Consider the following 6,000-nt stretch of genomic DNA (forward strand, 5'->3'; position numbering starts at 1 on the left):
TGCAGGAAGCTGCAGCGGCTCAGAGAAACTGGGGGAATTGGGGTTGGAAAATCGAGCTTTCCTTCTTCATCAGTTTATCACCATCCCGCACTTCCAGAACTCCAAACCCCCACCATCACCATCTCAGGAAGAAGTGAGGTGGGCTCCAAAGGGGGAGTGTTCAGGGGGAGGATAAATGCAGCCTGGTTGAGTGGGGTGGTGTTTCTTGACCCGGATGAGGAGAGGTGGGTCCCCTCTTCCACCCCAAGATCCTTCCCTTGGAGAGCTCTTTGCTGACCACTCCCCCCACCTTGTGGGAGCTCTTGACTTCCTCTGAGTGCCTGGTCTCTGATTCAGGTCGCAGAATCTGAATGAAGCCAACTTGCTGGTGTTCCACGCCTTACTCGTGACAGATTGCTACCCAGCCTGTGCTTGCTTCCCTGCAGGGATGGGGCGCTCCCCATCCCTGGGCAGTCCTGAATGTGGGGACGGTTCCCCATGTGGCAGCTGCCCTGGGGAGCCAACACATCATCTGGAACTGAGCCTGGACACTGGGTTGATGCCACTTAGGAAGTGAAGCTTGGACTCTACCTGTTAGAGCTCCCTGGAGCTTGGGCAGGCCCCGGCTGCACAGTCCAGCCACACTCAGACCCCAGGGCATGAGCAACAGGAGCCCCTGCGCAATGGCCTGCTCTCCAGCTTGCAGGGTCCCCAGGAGGGGCCAAGTGCCCAGGAAGGGGACGTGGTCATCACCTGGCTAGCTGGCATCAGAACACCTGGGCTGGGGACCCCTCTGTGATCTGACATGCAGCTTTCTTCCTTCTAACTCAGGGCACCCTGAGGTGAGGAATGATGGACAGTCTCTGCCCTGTGCACCACTGGGAGTTCTGGGTCCCTGCAGCCAAGTGATATTTGGGAATAAAATAGATGCCCCCCGCTGTGCTTGGTTGGTGCTCCTGAGAAAGAAGAGACTAGAATTCAAATCTAGCCTTGAACCCTGGGCAGCAATCCTCCGGACCCTTCCTGTCTTTAGATTCCTAAATGCAATTGAGGGTGACACCGGCAAAGGTTCACACTCAAGATGTGAGAGAAGGCTACTCAGGGACCTAGCCAGGAGCCTGTCCTTGGTTGGACCCACCATGGCCCCTGGCCTTTGCCTCAGAGCTGAAGAGAGGGTTGGAAGAAGGCAGGACCCCAGGTTGGCCTGGGGTTCACCCCTGAGGATGGCCTTCCTGGCAAGGTATTAACAACACTGGTAGGAGGCCGGAGCTGCCTGCTGTCACTGCATCTGGTGATGCTGGTCTGCACACAGCTGGGTGTGTGCTAGGAGCATCTCCCCCAGAAAGACCTGGGATGGGGCTGCTGGGCCACTGCTGTGGGGAGATGACTGCAGGGATGTGCTCAGCCCTGGGTCTGATGCCCCAGGCTGGGCTACTTTGGGTTCTCAGGAATTTCCCATGCTCAACCCAGGGCTGCCTCTCCCCAGTAACTAGGGCAACAGCTCTGGCATCCACACTGGGAATGGCTGCAGCCCTGGCCACTGGCTAGACCTGCCCTGGGGCTGGGGCTGGGGCTGCTGAGTGGGGGAGGGAGGTAAAGAAGAAGGGAGCTGGGTGGCTTCCTTCCCAGAAGTTCCCCGGGGGACTAGCTCTCAGGCCTGGCGGGCGGGACAAATAGCAGGACTCTGGTGGACACTGCCATCTGCTGGCCACTGGTTCTAACAGCACCGCCACCGGGGCTGAATTTTCAGTCAGTGGGAGAAGACTGGCAGGTCCGCAGGTGAACAAGCTTACCTGGGAGCTAACTGTAAGGTGTCCTGAGAGGAGGCAACAAGGGTCACCTGTCGCCACCGAGGTCAGTGCGGGGTCATGGCAAGCCTGACCAAACCACCTTTGCTGGGCACCAGCTTTGGGACCATTATAAAGTTCATCAACCTGTCATCTCCCGTGTCCTGGTCTTTAGATGGGGACAGGGACTCCTGCCTGTCAGGGTGAGCCCCAGGGCACAGGAAACAGAGTAGGCGAAGTCCTTCCCACAGCGCCTGGCTCGGCAGAGGCCACTTCTGCTATTTTCGGGGTAAGTCCTGGTGTAGGTGGAAGTCGAGCTGGTCCTCTGTGGCCACCGTCTCTGAGCCCCCCCCCCCCCCCGGTGATTTGCCATCGTGCCAGTACTTGGAGTGTTCTAGCGTTGTGTCTCCATTAGATTTGTTGGATGTCTTTGTGTCCACATACACGTTTAAAAAAAAAAGCTCCTTTTGGAATAAAAGCTGGTGACTTGTATCTGCGATCACTTGGAACGCCAGCCCCAGCGTGTGCTTAAAGCAGAAGCTCAGGTCTCTCCGTGAAACACAATGAATAGGAGGCTAGATTGTGTCTGGCATGGCAAGAGAGCGGCTAACAGGGCAGGAGCAGAACTGAGGTGCCAGAGGCCTGTCCCTCAGTCCAGGAGGTGAGACCATCCACTCCTGCGGACAGCAGGGCCCAACAGTCCCCTGGTTCCCGCAGAAGCGTCAGCAGGAGCAACCCTGGCTGAGCCCAGGGACCTGGTATCATGGAGTTCAGTGGCCGCTCAGCCTGCTGGCCCGTGCAGCACAGGCCTCCAGGAGATGTGGGCAGTCCATGAAGCTGCTCTGCTGAAGACGAGGGCACCTACAAAACTGAGGAAACCCTCAAGGCTCCCCACTTTCCTAGGAAGCTCCTCCAGTTCCAAGTGATAGCATAATTGAGGGCAGCTGGGCTCCATCCCCCCCCTCAGACTTCCTTTCTGTCGTGGATGAAGACTTGGAGGATGGGAGTCCAATGCTGACCTGCTTTCGGGGGCTCAGAGTAAGACATTGGGTGACAGAGTCAAGTGCCAGCAGCAGATCACTGCAAATTAAAAGGACCTTTGTTTTTTTTAACCTCTACATTTAGTAAAACCTAAGAAGTTAAGTTGCATTACCCGTGCGAGGCGAGGCCAGTGGGCATCCTGTATAGCCTTGGCAGGGATGTAAGTTCATAGATTTTCCAAGAGCACCGTGACAACACTGAGATTTTAAAGAGGGAAATTCTTTGACAAACAATTTCACTTGTAAAAGTTTAACTTGTTATCGGTGTGCTCGCATGGCGAAGATTATACAAGGATTTTAAAAATTGAGGCCATAGCAAAACTGGAAATGACCAGAATGGCACCTAGTAGGGTAATGACAACCCCACAGGGCAGATCGTTCTTCCCCTGGCATGGGCTTGAATTAGATGTTGGCACCTGACCCGGGAAGATGCCACCAACAGGTGACACTGAGGCAGGTGGGCAGCGTGGGGGGAGGGGCCAACTCAGCCAGCACAGCCGGGGAAGCGGGGCTGTTGGGCACGGGGTGGCCCACCTGTCCTTCTGCCCCGGCTCTGTACCCAGCCCTCTTAGCATCTCGCAGCCCGCCCCCCATAACTCTGTCTAAAATTGATTCACATTTTTATATCACGGAACAGTAAGTCCTCCTTAGAGAGCTTCACTCTCAGGTCTCAATATGAAGGAATTCCCTCGAAATTCCCACTGGAAACAGAACTGGCAGGTCAAGGCGACAGGACAGAGCACCCAGGAGCAAACAGAATAGTTGCAGGTGTTTGGAATAACGATGACAACTGCAGCAGGGAAAAGGCGACTTGTGCAGTGAAGTTGCTGACGATGGGGGCTGCCGCTTGGGGAAGCAGGGCCGAAACCCACCTCTCTCTCATCACCGGGAGCCAAAGGGGACTCAGAGAGAATCAAACCATTGGTTACAGAAAATATAATTGGAGGAAGCTCCTGAGTTATTGATACTGTATTAGTAAGAGGGATATTTTTTGAAGTATAATTTCATTGCATTGCAAGAAAACAACATCTGTGGTCAGAACTACTTAAAAATCTTAAACATATTAAACATTTCAAACAGCACTGACTTTCCCCAGACATCCAACTTAGCCTCCAGAGTCCTGGGGGACACTGGCTTTGTGTGCCCTGAGGCCCTGAGGCCCTGTGCACGTGACTGCCCTGAGGCCCTCCCGCGAGAGAAGTCGCCTGCGGGGAACCCCAGAAATGAGCACATCCCAGGCAAGAGCAGCCCGCACAGCCTGGGAATGTCCGAGTCTGGGAGAGACGAAGGTGCCTGGGGACTGGAGGAGACCGGGGGCTGCCACAATTAAATGTTGGGGTCCACTGGGCTCTTGGTTGTGGGCAGGGGCAGGGTGGGGGCAGCCTTGAAGGGAAATGCTCCGGCTTCTAAGGACTCACCAAGTATTGCCTCAAGCCGTCCACAAATAACTCTCAGCCGTTTCAGGGGAAAGGGAGAGAGGCCGCGGAGAAGGCCCACCTTGGGGCTGTGCCAGGGGACCCCAGGCCTTGGGAGGACTGAAGGGGAGTCCCCTGAGCCTGCAGCACCTCCCCTCCTCTCCCTGCAGTCCTCTGGGGAGGCGCCTCGGCTGCAGAGGCCTCTCCTGGGGTGTCCCACAGCCAATGCCTGGTCACTGTGGGGGACACAAAGTTCTGCCCCCTGCTTCAGATTCAGGAGGTGGAAGAGCACCCCAGCTCCCCAACAGGCTGGCGGTGGCCAGGTCAGTGCCCTCTCCCGACTTTCTCCACCGCCGAGCCTGGAAGGTGTACCAGGGGCGCAGCAGCCCTTCTGCTTCTCTGTGACTTTGAAACTTTTTCAAAATAAAAACAGAAAAATAAGACATGAGATAATAATAAACACCGAGCCTTAGTATTCCTAACTGAGAGAGCGTTCTCACGAATTAAGAAAAAGACAAGCAGCCTAATTTTTTACATGTGCAAAGGACGCACACAGGAGAGTTACAGAGAAACTTGTGAGACTCACAAACAGGTGCCCGCCCGCAGCTGTCCTGTTACAGGGCGGCCCCGATGTTGAGCGGGTTCCTGGCTGTGGGGCCTCACCCGCGCGCTTACTAGGGACTTATGAATACTCCACTGCAGGCACCCACAAAAGGTTCATACAAGGTTTATTGACAAGGGAAAAGGAAATAAGGAAAATGGACAACTCAGAGAGAAAATAGGGAAATAAAGTCTTTAATGCGTCCTCCCCGATCCGCCGAGCTGGAAACCCAAAGTCACTCTCAGAGCTGGCCGGACACTGCGAGCTGGCGGAGAGCCAAAATGGGGGACCCCTCCAAAGCCCACGTGTCTGGCTTTATACCAACCTGGCTGCTGAACCCCACCCTCAGGTCCCAGCCCCCTTCCCTTGGGTGGTGATGGGATGTGGAGTTCCCAGTGTCTTTGGCTTTGGCCTGGGGTGGGGGTGGGGTCCACAAAGCCTGTGTGGAATCAGCTCTAGGACAGCCTTTTCCCCCTAACAGCCCCTCTCCACAGGGGGGATCCTTCAGGGACGTGTCCTCCGGCCACCTCGGGTGTCACAGGAGTGATGCAGCCGCCGCCTTACTCCTTCCTCGCCTGGGCTCTGGGCAGGGACATGGTGGACGTGGGGCCCAACATCACTGAGAACACAACTGGGGCAAACAAATTCCTTCTGAAGAAACTCCTTGCCCACCTAACACATTGGAGAGGATTTAAGGAAGTGGCTCCAGGGCTGCTGCGGTGGGGAAGGTGCCCTATTCAGCCCTCCTGGGGGCAGAGGGTAGGTCACCCACAGAAGGGGACACTACCCTGTGCGCCCCTTTCCCCCACCATGGGCAGCCGCCCAGCCCTTCGCCTTCCCCCCTGAAGAGAGGCTGGCTAGGCCAGCCCGGGCAGCAGGGATTCCGAGGATCCCCTGGAGCCCTTGAACCCACCCCCTTCTGTCTCTTCTGTCCCTCCTGCTCCTCCTGCTCCCCCTCCCCCCTCCTCCCTCATGTCTGTGGCTCTGGACTGGCTCTGGGAGCGGCCCCCAGGGCGCCTAATTCTTCCTTAGGTAGAAGGCCATTTGCCTAAGACCAGCACCTAGTGCCCAGGGAGGATGTGGGGGTGGGGGGGGCGTCGTGGAGGGGGGCTTTGCAGAGCAGCAGGCTGCGATCCAGCCAGGGGCCTTCCCCACAGCAGGCAGCTCCTCCAAAATTT

The sequence above is a fragment of the Talpa occidentalis genome, unplaced genomic scaffold (genome assembly GCF_014898055.3).
Source record: "Talpa occidentalis isolate TD23 unplaced genomic scaffold, MPIMG_talOcc4v2.1 talOcc4.5, whole genome shotgun sequence".
Classification (NCBI taxonomy): Eukaryota; Metazoa; Chordata; class Mammalia; order Eulipotyphla; family Talpidae; genus Talpa; species Talpa occidentalis.